The sequence below is a fragment of the Chlorocebus sabaeus genome, chromosome 21 (assembly GCF_047675955.1).
Source record: "Chlorocebus sabaeus isolate Y175 chromosome 21, mChlSab1.0.hap1, whole genome shotgun sequence".
NCBI lineage: Eukaryota > Metazoa > Chordata > Mammalia > Primates > Cercopithecidae > Chlorocebus > Chlorocebus sabaeus.
In genome coordinates, this window is record NC_132924.1 from 87,718,360 (window position 1) to 87,732,202 (window position 13,843).

The following is a 13,843-nucleotide window of genomic DNA, read 5'->3' on the forward strand; positions in this document are numbered from 1 at the left end:
TACTAAGCCTAGTACGCAAGAGTTATTTTTTTCTGCTCCTCTTCCTTCTCCCAGCCACCATCCTCTGGTAGGCCCCAGTGTCTGTTCCATTCTTTGTGTTCCTGTGTTCTCACCATTTAGCTCCCACTCATAAGTGAGAACATGTGGCATTTGGTTTTCCATTCCTGCATTAGTTTGCTAAGGATAATGGCCTCTAGTTCCCACCCATGATTTCATTCTTTTTTAATGGCTGCATAGTATTCCATAGTATATATGTGCCACATTTTCTTTTCTTTTTTTTTTTTTTTTTTTTTTTTGAGAAGGAGTCTCACTCTGTCACCCAGGCTACAGTGCAGTGGCACAGTCTCAGCTCACTGCAACCTCTGCCTCCCAGGTTCAAGTGATTCTACTGCCTCAACCTCCCAAGCAGCTGGGACTACAGGCACCGCCACCATGCCTGGCTAATTTTTGTATTTTTAGTACATACAGGGTTTCACTATGTTGGCAGGCTTGTCTTGAACTGCTGACCTGGCAATCCACCTGCCTTGACCTCCCAAGGTGCTGGGATTACAGGCGTGAGCCACCATGCCTGGCACAGTTTCTTTCTAAAGTCTTCCACTGATGGGCATTTAGGTTTATCCCATGTCTTTGCTATTGTGAATAGTGCTGCAATGATCATACACATGCATGTGTCTTTATGATAGGACAATTTATATTCCTTTGGGTATACCCAGTAATGGGATTGCTGAGTTGAATGGTAGTTCTGATTTTAGCTCTTTGAGGCATTAACACACTGCTTTCCACAATGGTTGAACTAATTTACATTCCCACCAACAATGTATAAGCATTCCTTTTTTTCTGCTACCTCACCAGCACCTGTTTTTTTTTTTTGTTTTTTTTTTTTTTTGACTTTTTTATAATAGCGATTCTGACTGGTATGCTCTTTCGTTTTATTCAACTTTGCTGTGAGAAGGTACTTGATATAACTTCATTTTTAATAATTTTTTGAAACTTGTTTGGTGTGTCAACAAATGGTCTATCCTGGAGAATGTTCCATGTGCTAATGAGAAGAATGAATATTTTGTAGCTGTTGGATGAAAATAATAACATTTGCTTCATGTATCTGGGTACTCCAGTTGGGTACATATATGTTTAGAGTATACTCTTGATGAATTGATCCCCTTATCATTATATAATGAGCTTCTTCATCTCTTCTTATTGTTTTTGACTTAAAGTCTGTTTTATTTGACATAAGTAGAGTTACTCCTGCTCTCTTTTCATTTCCATTTGTGTGGAATAGTTTTTTTCATCCCTTTACTTTCAGTTTATATATGTCCTTATGAGTAAGATTAGTTTCTTGTAAGCTGTATATAGTTGGGTCAGGTTATTTTTTTTTAATCCATTCAGCCAGTCTACGTCTTTAATCCATTCAGCCAGTCTACGTCTTTTAAGTGGAAAGTTCAATTTGTTTATATTCGAGTTATTATTGAGATGTGAAGGCTTATTCCTGTCACTTTATTGTTTTCTGCCTGTTTTAGTCTTTTTTTCTTTCTCTCTCTCTCTCTTTCCTCACTCCTTCTCCCTTTCCCTCTCTCTCCCTCCCTCCTTCTTCCTTTTTTTTTTTTTTTTTTTTTTGACAGGTTCAGGCTGGAGTGCAGTGGTGTGATTTCATCTCACTGTAGTCTCAACCTCCCAGGCCCAAGAAATCTTCCTAACTTGGTCTCTTAAGTAGCTGGGACCACAGGCATGTGCCGCCACTAATAGCTGTACCATGCCTGGCTAATTTTTGTATTTTTTTGTAAAGATGGAGGTTTGCCATGTTGCCAAGGCTGATCTTAAACTCCTGAGCTCAAGTGATCCACCCACCTTAGCCTCTCGAACTACTGAGATTACAGACTGAAGCTACCATGCCTGGTCTCTTTGTTTTTTTCTTTCTTTTTATCATCGTGGTTTGGTGATTTTAAGTCGTAGTAACATTTGCATCTTTTCTCTTCCTTGTTTGTGTTTTTGCTCTACTAGGTGTTTTTTGTTTGTTTGCTTTTTCTTCTTCTTCTTTTTTTTTCATATTCATGTGTTTTCATGATGTTGAATACATTCTTTCAGTTCTTTCATTTTCAGGTGTAGGACTCCCTTAAGCATTTCTTCCAGGGCTGCTCTAGTTGTCATAAATCCTCTCAGCTTTCATTTATCTGGGAAAGTCTTTCTGTCATTTTCATGTATCAAGGATAGTTTGGCTAGGTATAGTATTCCTGGCTGACAGGTTTTTTTTTTTTTTTTTTTTTTTTTTTTTTTTTTTTAAGCACTTTGAATATATTATCCCTTAGAGGCCAGGAGAGAAACTCACTATTAATATGATGGGGATCCTTTAAAAGTGACATGATAATTTTGCTATTTTTAGAGTTCTCTCTGTTTTTGACCTTCGACAGTTTGACTATAACATGTCCTGGAGAAGATCTTTTCTTTTTTTTCTTTTTTCCTTTTTAACTGTATATATTTGGGGATATCTGAGTCTCCTGTATCTGGATGTCTAAATCACTTCTTAGACTTGGCAAGTGTGCATCTATTATTTTGTCAAATAGGTTTTCCAACACTATTGTTTTATCTTTGCCTCTTGGACACCAAAAATTTTATACTTTTATGATGTCCCATGCGTTATGTAGACTTTGCTCATTCTTTTTATTTTTGTCTGACCAGCTTAATGCAAAAGACCTGTTTTCAAGTTCTGAGATTCATTTTTCTGCTTGATCTAGTCTATTGTTGAAGTTTTGAATGTATTTTTGTATTTCATTCAATGAACTCTTCAGTTCCAGACTTTCTTTTTAGCTCATTTTTATATCTATCTCTTTCATAAATTTCTAATTCATGTCCTCAATTTTCCCCTGATTTCCTTGTATTGTTTTTTAGTATTCTCTTGTATCTCACTGACCTTCTTAAATATCAATATTTTGAATTCCTCTTCTGGTATTTCATAAATGTTTTTTGGATTGGGATCTGTTGATAGGGAATTATTGTGTTCCTTTGGAGGTGTCATATTTCCTTGGTTCTTCCTGTGTCCTTATAATAATATCTGCTTATCTAGTGTAAAAGTTTTTTTCTTTTTTTGTTTTTCCTTTTTGAACTTATGCTCACAGGGGAGTGATATAGTTTGGCTGTGTCCCCACCCAAATCTCATCTTGAATTCCCATGTGTTGTGGGAGGGACCTGGTGGGAGGTAATTGAATCATGGGGGCAAGTCTTCCCCATGCTGTTTTTGTGGTAGTGAATAAGTCTCATGAGATCTGATGGTTTTAAAAAGAGGAGTTCCCCTGAACAAGCTCTCTCCCTTTGCCTACTGTCATCTATGTCAGATGTGACTTGTTCTTTCTTGCCTTCTGCCACGATTGTGAGGCTTCCCCAGCCATATGGAACTGTAAGTCCAATTAAAGCTCTTTTTCTTTGGAAATTGCCCAGTCTTGGATATGTCTTTATCAGCAGTGTGAAAATGGACTAATACACTCTACTAGTAAATTGGTACAAGTAGAGTGATTTGCTGCTGAAAAGATACCTGAAAATGTGGAAACAAATCTGGAACTGGGTAATAAGCAGACGTTCGAACAGTTTGGAGGGCTCAGAAGAAGTCAGGAAAATGTGGGAAAGTTTCGAACTTCCTAGATACTTGTTAAAAGTCTTTGACAAAAATGCTGATAGTGACATGAGCAATAAGGTGCAGGCTGAGGTGGTCTCAGATGGAAATGAGGTACTTGTTGGGAAGTGGAGCGAAGGTGATTCTTGTTATGTTTTAGTAAAGAGGCTGGTGGCATTGTGCCCCTGTCCTAGAGACTTGTGGAGATTTGAACTTGAGAGAGATGATTTAGGGTATCAGTTAGAAGAAATTTCTAAGCAGCAAAGCATTCAAGGGGCTACTTGGGTACTGTTAAAAGCATTCAGTTTTATAAGTGTAGCAGAGCATACAAGTTCAGAAAATTTGCAGGCTAACAATGCGATCGAAAAGAAAATCCCATTTTCTGAGGAGAAATTCAAGCTGGCTGCAGAAATTTGCATAAGAAACAGGAGCCAAATGTTAACCCCAAAGACAGTGGGGGAAATGTCTCCAGGGCATATCAGAGGTCTTCATGGCAGATCCTCCCATCATAGGCCCAGAGACCTAGGAGGAAAAAGTTGTTTCATGGGCTGGGTCCAGGGTCCCTGTAACTTGGTGCCCTGCATCACACCCACTCTGGCCATGGCTGAAAGGGGCCAAGGTAGAGCTTGGGCCATGGCTTCAGAGAGTGCAAGCATCAAACCTTGGCAGCTTCCACATGGTGCTGAGTCTGTGAGTGTACAGGAATCAAGAATTGAGGTTTGCGAACTTCCGTGTAGATTTCAGATGTATGAAAATGCCTAGATGCTCATGCAGAAGTTTGCTGCAGTGGCAGAACCCTCATGGAGAAACTCTGCTAGGGCAGTACAGAAGGGAAATGTGGGGTCAGAGCTCCCACACAGAGTCCCTATTGGGGCACTGCCTAGTGAGTGAGAGAAGGGTCACCATTTTCCAGACCCCAGAATGGTAGATCCACTGACAGATTTCTCCGTGCACCTGAAAAAGACACAGACACTCGACGCCAGCCTGTGAAGCAGCTGGGAGGGAAGCTGTATCCTGCAAAGCCACAGAAGCAGAGCTTCCCAAGACCATGGAAACCCACCGCTTGCATCATTATGACCTGGATGTGAGACATGGAGTCAAAGGAGATCACTTTGTAGCTTTAAGATTTGACTTCCCCACTAGATTTCAGACTTGCATGGGACCCGTATTCCCTTTGTTTGGCCAATTTCTCCCATTTGGAATGGCTATATTTACCCAATGCCAGTACCCCCACTGTGTCGAGGAAGTAACTAACAGGCTCATAGGTGGAGGGGCTTGCCTTGTCTGGGATGAGACTTTGGACTCTGGACTTTTGAGTTAATGCTGAAATGAGTTAAGACTTTGGAGGACTGTTGGGAAGGCATGATTGCTTTTGGAATGTAAGGATGTGAGATTTGGGAGGGCCAGTGACAGAATGATATAGTTTGGCTTTGTTCTCACCCAAATCTCATCTTAATTTCCCATGTGTTAGGGGAGGGACCTGGTGGGAGGTAATTGAATCATGGGGGCAAGTCTTTCCCATGCTGTTCTTGTGATAGTGAATATATCTCATGAGATCTGACGGTTTTGAAAAGAGGAGTTCCTCTACACAAGCTCTCTCTTTTTGCCTGGTGCCATCCGTGTAAGATGTGACTGGCTCTTCCTTGCCTTCTGCCGTGATTGTGAGGCTTTCCCAGCCATGTGAAACTGAATCCAGTTAAACCTCTTTTATTTATTTTATTTTATTTTATTTTTTTTTTTGTAAATTGCTCAGTCTTGGGCATATCTTTATCAGCAGTGTGAAAGTGGACTAATAGAGGGAGGATGTTTCCTGTAGATGTATCTATGGTGTTGGTTGGGTAGAGCACTTTGGCTTTGATTCTGCATAGCTATAGGAGTAGTAGCACAGTCTCCATATGATTTATTTGGTTGCAAATAGCATCAGTGGTGTCTGTCATTTCCTTGGTAGTTTAGGGTGTGGTTGTTAGTGGAGGCTGTGGTGAAGTTTTGCTGGGGACTATGATATCAGGTGGGCCAGTATTTGGGACACAGTGGTGGCAGCAGTGGGCTGAGCATGCCCATTCTTGGGCCCCAGGGTGGCATACATTGGCACTGGTGTTAGTAAGACCAGGCAGGCCAATTCTTGGGTTTCCATGTGGCTTGCTCAGGTGTTGGGAATGGCAGCAGTGGGGCTATGTGGCAGAGCAGGTTCTTTAGACCCTAAGTAGTGGGCACGGCATGAGCAATGTTAGTAGTAGTGGTGGGGCAACCCTCTAGAACCCACGCAGTCCATGCTGGTATAGGCAGTGGCTGCAATGGGCTGGATGTGCCAGTCCTCAGGCCTGCAGGTGGTAGGTGTGAGTGGGTGCCAGCTCTGGTATTGGTGGCAGGTTCTGTGAGCCTGACTCCAGACCCTGAAGGTGTGGTCAGGTGCCAACAATAGTGGACTGGGCTGGGCGATCCTCAGGCTTCTGGATTACACACTCAGGTCTGGGGAGGAAGGCAGAGCTGGGCTTAGTGTACCTGTCTACAGGCTCCCTGTTAGTGCATGCAGGCACTGGCGATAGTAGGCAAGGGCAGGGTGATCATAGGCTGCTGGTGGAAGGCTCAGGTGGGGGCAGCAGCAGGTGTGTGTGGTCTGCCTAGTGAAAAATGTGGGAGTTGCTTTCAGTAGCCATAGCTAGGTGGCTGGGGGCATATGCTTTGCTGAGGCCTCACAGCAGTTCACAGCTGTAGAGGCTGTGGGAGGTGGAATTTGTCCTTAGGATGCGTAAAAATGTGCAGCTTGTCCCTAAGGTGGGGAGGGAGGAGGAGCAGGGTCACTGTGGCTTCTGCATTGGCCCTGGCAGCTGCAACTGTGCTAGGGGAATGCCAGTGAGCCTCCAGGGATATGAAGATGCGGTGGGGAGCTGTTGGGTCCTGGGGCAGGATGCAGTCTGGTCAGGGTTGGGTTCTCAAAATGGTGCACTACTGTAGCTACTTAGGTTTTGGGGGTTTGTGGGACTCAGCAAGATGTCTCTCTCTGGAGCAATGCCATTGTGCGATCTCCAGACAGCTCTCTTTGTTAGTCTCAGAGCCCTTGAAGGTTAAGAGGTTATTCCATGGCTAGGACTGTGGGGGCCCAGGGTGGGAATGTGGACCACTGGGAGTCTCTTACTCTTTCCCTGCATCAGAGAGCCTCTCTGGGCTCCTAGTTAATGCTGGCTCAGCAGGCTGCTTCACTTCCCTCTCCTTCCTTGCTTTTGGTGCTTCCTGTCACTTCTCTGTTGAATTCCAGCATTCTCTGTTAGATGAACTATTCAAAGTTTGATTGTCTACTTACTATTCTGGTTCCTCTTCATGGAAAAGGCAAGTACCAGATGAATCTAGATAGCCAACTTAAAGTCCCTATCCCAAATTTTCTCTTATAAGATTACCAGTCAGATTGAATTAGGCCTATCCTCATGGCCTTCTTTTAACTTAATGAGCTCTTTAAAGGCTCTGTCTCCAAATACCATCACATTCTGTGATACTAGGAATTAGAGCTTTAATATATGAATTTTAAGTGGACACAATTCAGCCAATAACATCATCTTAACATTGATTTCTAATCACATATTCATACTTGGGGGGAAAGATAAACATTTTCTTGCATGAATTCACACCACCAACAGGGACTCTCCTACCCCCACCCCATCATCCTCATCTCTCCAGGACCACCTCCTTCTAAAGCTCACTGAAACCTGTCTCTTTTTCTTCTTCCTACTGCCCACTTCAGTCCCATAGTCACCATAGAATTCACCACTAATTCCTTTAGCAGAAAGCTATTCTGATAAAGTGGCCTGATGATCACTCCTAAGCCCTCCACTGGTTACTAGGCCATGACTATATACTGGCATCTCCCATTGATCTGTTAAACTTACTCATACCTGGTTTGTCTGCTCATAGACATTTTGTTTCAATTTGAATGAGGAAAAAGTTTTAAATTTGAGTGAGGGAAAAGTTTTAAAGTCATCCAGGTGATTCTAATTTATAACAAGGTTTGTGAATCACTGACCTAGGAGAAAGGGAAAGCTACTCTGTTCTCTAGAGACAGTGACTTGCAGTGTAAAGATGATGAGTTTACAATCTAATAGTTCTGGTCTTAATGAGGATACTTCATAGTCATAAGGAATCATTCTATTCAAATAAATGATGTTGAACCAAAGGAGATGGCTATGCAGAACACCTGGCATTCCAAAGGCACCAAATACATGCTATTACACCAGGGGAAATGGCCAGCCATGCTTTACCGCATTCCATAAAAATGCAATAAGATAAACTTTGAAAATATAAATCTGCCTGTATCTCTCCCTCTGCTCCAACCTTCCCTTGTTAGAAGAATCCCATAGCATTTGAGAGAATGAGGATTGTTCAAGCAGGAATACAAAGCATTTAGCATGCTTTTGATTCGCAAACTATACTTTCGCAAAACCAAAGGGAAGACCTTGAGGAATGTGGCACTTAGACTTTCTACCATAAAAGAAGAAGACATCAGATATCATGGAGAAGCTGAGAAAGAATCTATAGATTTCCTTGCTGTTAGAGCCAAACTACATTAGCTGGTCTTTGCAATGCTATTGAGCAAAGCCTTCAATGGACCATGGCCATCACTGTCACTGGCTCATTCAGCTGAGTCTGTTTTTACAGGTGTGTACATGTCCCCCTTAGGCATAAACAGAGTGGTCATTAATGGCCCAGGGCACTTAGATGCCTCACCCAAAACACAGAGAATGGGGTTCTTTATCCTCATGGGGACAGTGCTGATGTCCTGTGGAAACTGGGGAGGGGATAGTCAGTGAGGAAACCTACCTTTATATATATAAAAAAAAACAGAGTAAATTTATCCTGAAACAACAGAATAATTTCAGCAAGCACACATCAAATATTTTCACAAGGGTCTTTGAACATTTGTGTCAAGTTTAGTGAGATATAGAATGATACAGGAAAAAAAAATGGGTTTCCCAATTATATCCCCCAATTAATGCAAACATAGTCATATTACTAATTACACTTAGCAAAAGTTACAAGAACTGTTTTCAAGGACACTTTTTCCAAGGACATTCACAGGTTTTAAGGCATTCTGCTACAATGTCTGCAATAAAGGACAAACATTAAGACTGTAAAAAGGAGCAGTCCTTTTTGGTGGGACTATTTCTTTTATCCCAGAGTCGGTTCCTGTGATCCTAATCAAGACTGCTCAAGCCAATCTGAGGATCTATGTACTGAAAAGGAAAATGGAAGAATGTATTTTAATATTTGAATTTCACTTCATTTATAAAACTGTGAAATATCATCAGCCTTCATGTTGCCTTCTTTCTTAATTTCCAAACCAAAGGTGAACTGCCGGTTATTTAAGAAACTAAAGGCGACCAGCAATAATAGTAGCAGAAATATTATAGTTAATAAGAGCATAGTGATGGGAAGAGAAAAAAATAAAGATCATTATAAAATAGAGGTTCACAAAAGCCAAGCAGTCAAACACATTGTTCTAATCATATTGCTATTTCTTATGCCCTGAGTGGCTGGGGCCACATTGCTATTTATCAGGAGAAAACTCTCGCCAGGCTAGTCCTTATCATCATTTCTTTTTGGAAATATCTGATATGTTTCTATTCAAGTAGGAATATACATAAGTGCACAGGTTGGTCATTATGTTGAAACCCTCAATTCAAAATTATAGCCACAGATTTAACTTTGAGATCTACTTAATGCTTTTAAATTTTTTACTAGGGATAACACTTCTGCCTGGTCCACTTCATTCAGAATAAAGCTGTTGCCTTCATCTCCACTGCTCTGAAATAACTGCGTTCCTACAAGACCACCTTGGAAATGATATATGCCTCAAACCTGCAGAACCACTATTCATTTCTGCCTTGAATTTATAGAGATATAATATAGTAGTCACAGATCAAACTCCTCAAAGATCTCCCAATGCTCTAGATCTTTTCTCTCCAATCTTTGTCTTCCATAACTCAATACCCTCACATTTTGTACTTTGAGGACTGGTTATCATTTGTCTTCCAGTGATAAGACCCTTGACTCATTGTTCATTTGTTTCTAATACTGATTTCTTCATTTTTCGAAAATTCACAGGTTTTTCTTTCTCTTATAATTCAAACATCCTTCCTGGAAAAGCAGATTTGACGATTCACAGCGAAGTCTTCACCTCACACCTTCTCAGAAGAGACCAGTGCAGAATGCACCACTGTCTCTGAATAATAAGTGGATTTTTTTTTTTTGGCTGTGCTACTAGTTTTTGTTTCATCTCTGAGGAAACTTTGTACATCCACATAGGGTATTCAGTGGAAATGGCTTCAGATTCCTCTGGCTGCTATAGATTGCGACGATAACTACATTCACTTTGAAACCTACCTAGATATCAGGAAAGAGCTTGCATCTGAAGATAGCACCTGTTGGGTATTGGGTACTTAATAATCAATGCCTTCTATTTTGGAGAGAATTTTGACATTTCTGAATAAGCTGGCAGGTGCTTTTTCTCATGAATGCGTTTATAATGAAAGTGTCATCAGATTACTCAGTAAATGTATCTGGCCAAATAATACTTTCAGTTATGTTAACTAAGTAGTAATTCAGTATTGTTTCAGCACAATAAAATTAAAATTGTGTTTTGCTTTCCTTTCTTGTCTTGGTTCCCTTTCATTGAGAAGATAATCAACTCATTTCTTGATAAAGGACATTACAGCAATGGTAGATCATTTCCTTCAATCCCACTTTTTGTTTTGCTCTATTTTGAAAAACCCTAGCATAATTCAAGGGCACTGTAAACTGTCACCTCCCATGAGACGCCATCCCTGGCTGAACCCCTGGGCAATAGGCTCTTGTATTTTTCTGTTCATCTGTATTACTTTATGTCTACATTTCCCATATTATGTTATAATTTTTCATTGTTATCATTTTGTTCTCCAGATTATGAGATTAGGACAGGCAATTCGTTGGTAGCAAAGAAAAACCCCAAATCTCAGTGGCTTAACAGTGAAAGCTTCTTTTGCCTCATAGTCTGATGTAGGTGTAGAGAGCCTGCCCCTTCTTGTAACTATACTCTCTGAAATATTCACCTCCAAGGTGGAAGTGAGAGCTAGAAGGTCAGGAGGGACATTTCTAAGGGGCGGTGCTGGAAGCTGCTTAGATTATTCTCCCTGCATTCTACTGGCCAAAACTCATTCATGTAGCCACACAAAATGGAGCCTGAGAAAAATTTTCTTCCTGTGAACCCAAGAAGAGGAAATGGCATGGTGAATATATAACATTTTTTTGTGACAAAGGCCCTTTTATGTTTTCATCCTCCTTTCTAGTTCCTGAAATCGTACTTGACGTATAGTGAGTACTCAATACATACTTTAAGGGAATGAATATTCTTTTTTCTTGGATGGAGTCTCACTCACTCTGTCACCCAGGCTGGAGTGCAGTAGCGCGATCTCAGCTCACTGCAACCTCTGCCTCCTGGGTTCAAGCGACTCTCCTGCCTCAGCCTCCCAAGTAGCTAGGACTACATGTGCATGCCACCACACTTGCCTAATTTTTGTATTTTTAGTAGAGATGAGTTTTCACCATGTTGGCCAGGCTGGTCTCAAACTCCTTACCTCAAGTGATCTGCCCACCTCGGCCTCCTAAAGTGCTAGGATTACAGGAGTGAACCACTGAGCCTGGTCAAGGGAAGGAACATTCTAAAAAATGTGTTATTGTGGCAGTGCCATTTGACGGTGTCCTATTGTTATTGGAAAAATGTGGTTAATTGATTTTTCCTGTTAGGTGATAGCTGAGGATTGAATGCTGCTTCATTTTGATGTCATTTCCTTAGAATATAAATGTAATTTCCATCAATCTAAGAGGAAGTCAGCTCTAGACTTAAAAAAAAAAAAATCAAATGCAACAAAAATGGGTGGGTACATGCTATGCCTACTTGGCCTTTTTCCCTGTGGGTAAATTTATGTTGAATCTAAATGGATCATATCCCCTTTATTTTTTACTAATATTATTAGTTCAGTGTGAAATGTTAATTGCTCTCATTACTGACAAAACTATTATTGCTGAAATTATAAATTCATATTTTACACTTACTAAATGAGTAGGAAATGTCATTTTACCATAAAAAAGCAATAATTACTTTTGAAAATATACCTTTATCTTATAAATCCATATGTATTACACCTGATTTTTCCCCTTGTATATCTGAATGTCATTTTTTTATAGTGTTCCAAATATATTTTTAATTTAAATTGTTTCTTGGATTTTACAGTTCCTGGATCACACGTCCTCTGATTACAGTTTCTTAGTACAAATCCTCAAGAAAAGAAATATGATTGACCCAGCCTGAGCCAAAAGTTAATTGATGTGAGGGAAGGGAGGCGAGGAAGGAAAAATTTAGGTAATGGAGAGGGACAGCTACTTTATCTGGAGCTACTTGGTGAGGTCCTCTTTCTAGCTATCCTATGCTTCAACTAACTCTGGCTTTTATCTCATTTGTGAGGATCTTGGAACCTCTAGACAAGTAGTTCAGATAGAAAAATCAAAGAATTGAGAAAAGTCCCCCAGTGACAGAAAAAGATTCAAATTGTATCCAAAAGGCTACTCTAGGTGATAGTGCCTTTCTAAATTAAGTGCCATCGATTTTCTTATACTTCTTAGCTCATTAAACAATAAACACAATGAAAATTGGAGACAGGTAGGACTTTTTATACTAAAATGTTTGAGTATTTAATGGTCTTGGAAATGACTTTTTGAAGATCATTAGCAAGACAGCTAATGATTGAGGACTTTGCTCTTTTTTTAAAAACTGTGTTGTTTTTTGTTCCTATTTTTCTCAGTGTTGACTTCCTTACTCTCCAATTTTCTTAGTTTTGCATTCAATCCAGTGTTCCCTCCTTCTGTCCAACTTTCTCAAACTGGTCAGTGTTCAGAAGCAATCTTGCTAAATCAGTTGATGTGTTTAGCAATCGTCTTCTGCAAATGTATAGTCCTTTTTTGAAGAGTTTTTTGCATGCCTTCTTCCTGGAATGGTTTTAGGCAAAAATATTTTTACACCTGAAAGCCATGAAACAAAGTCTCACCTGCTGAATTGGCTTCAGTGGCAAGGCTTCATCTGTGCTCCAATTCACTGGTTTGGAATTTGGCTGAGCTCAGGATCGTCTTGCTGTTTTGAACATATAAAATACTTAAAATGGTTGTAAATGGAAAGCATATTAAAGAAGCTAGAGCAAGAACAGCCGCCATGAGAACCTGCAATAGTTCAATACTCCTCAAAATACTATTTCAGTGTTATTAGTAAAAACATTGCTGACTTTCCATTAGTTATAAAACTCATTGATGCCAACTCTGTTGAATCTGAGAAAGGACGTTTAAGAGGCACAACTGTCCCAACATAGGTGAAGGTAGGAAAATGAGTCATCTGCCTAAAATGTTTGCTAGACCATGTTATTCCTTAGCCTAAAGCCCTTCAGTGGCTGAAGGTCACTTACAGAATAGAGTTTCATTGACTTATCATGATATGAAGGCCCTCTAGGCCCTGGACCTTACAGCTGCTTCCTGTCTTATCTACTGCCATTCCTACCACGTCCTTTGTGATATGAAGGTCATGGAGTACCTGCATCTACTATGATCCTGGCCATTTGCCAACCCCACAACACATGCCATTTAGATTCATGACACTAAATCTTTGGTCATAATTTTTCCTGTCTGCAGTGACCTTTTCAACTTGTGCTGTCACCACCCATCTCAGCCATCGCTAGCTCAGTATTTCATTCTCCAGGGTGCCTCATTACTCAAATAGTTGTAGTCCACTCCTGATGCTCCCATAGCACCAAGAACATATCTCTATCTTAGCCTTTAAAATATTATAGCGAAATATTGCTATAGTGTGTCCATCTTTCACACTAAACTTTGCAGGTAAAGAATAAAGACTTGTTGAACCAAACTTAACTAAATAGAAAACCCCAGGATTTTCTGGTAAGAATTTTAGAGAGTTATTTTTATTTCCATTATAGAACCCTAGTGGGATGAGGTATCTTTAACACATTCTCTATCTACTTGAAAGAGATCCATTCTCCACCTTGTTTTCTTCAGGGGGCGCATTACAGTAAACAAGGAAAAGCCCTCATTTGCAAAAAATCTAATTTGATGAAGGCAAACTGGCAAGCCCTGTGTTGGTAATGTTTCTTTAAAAAGGTAAATAATACGAGTTTTATGCTCCAACTTTAGAAATGGAAGCTCACAGTCGGAAAATAC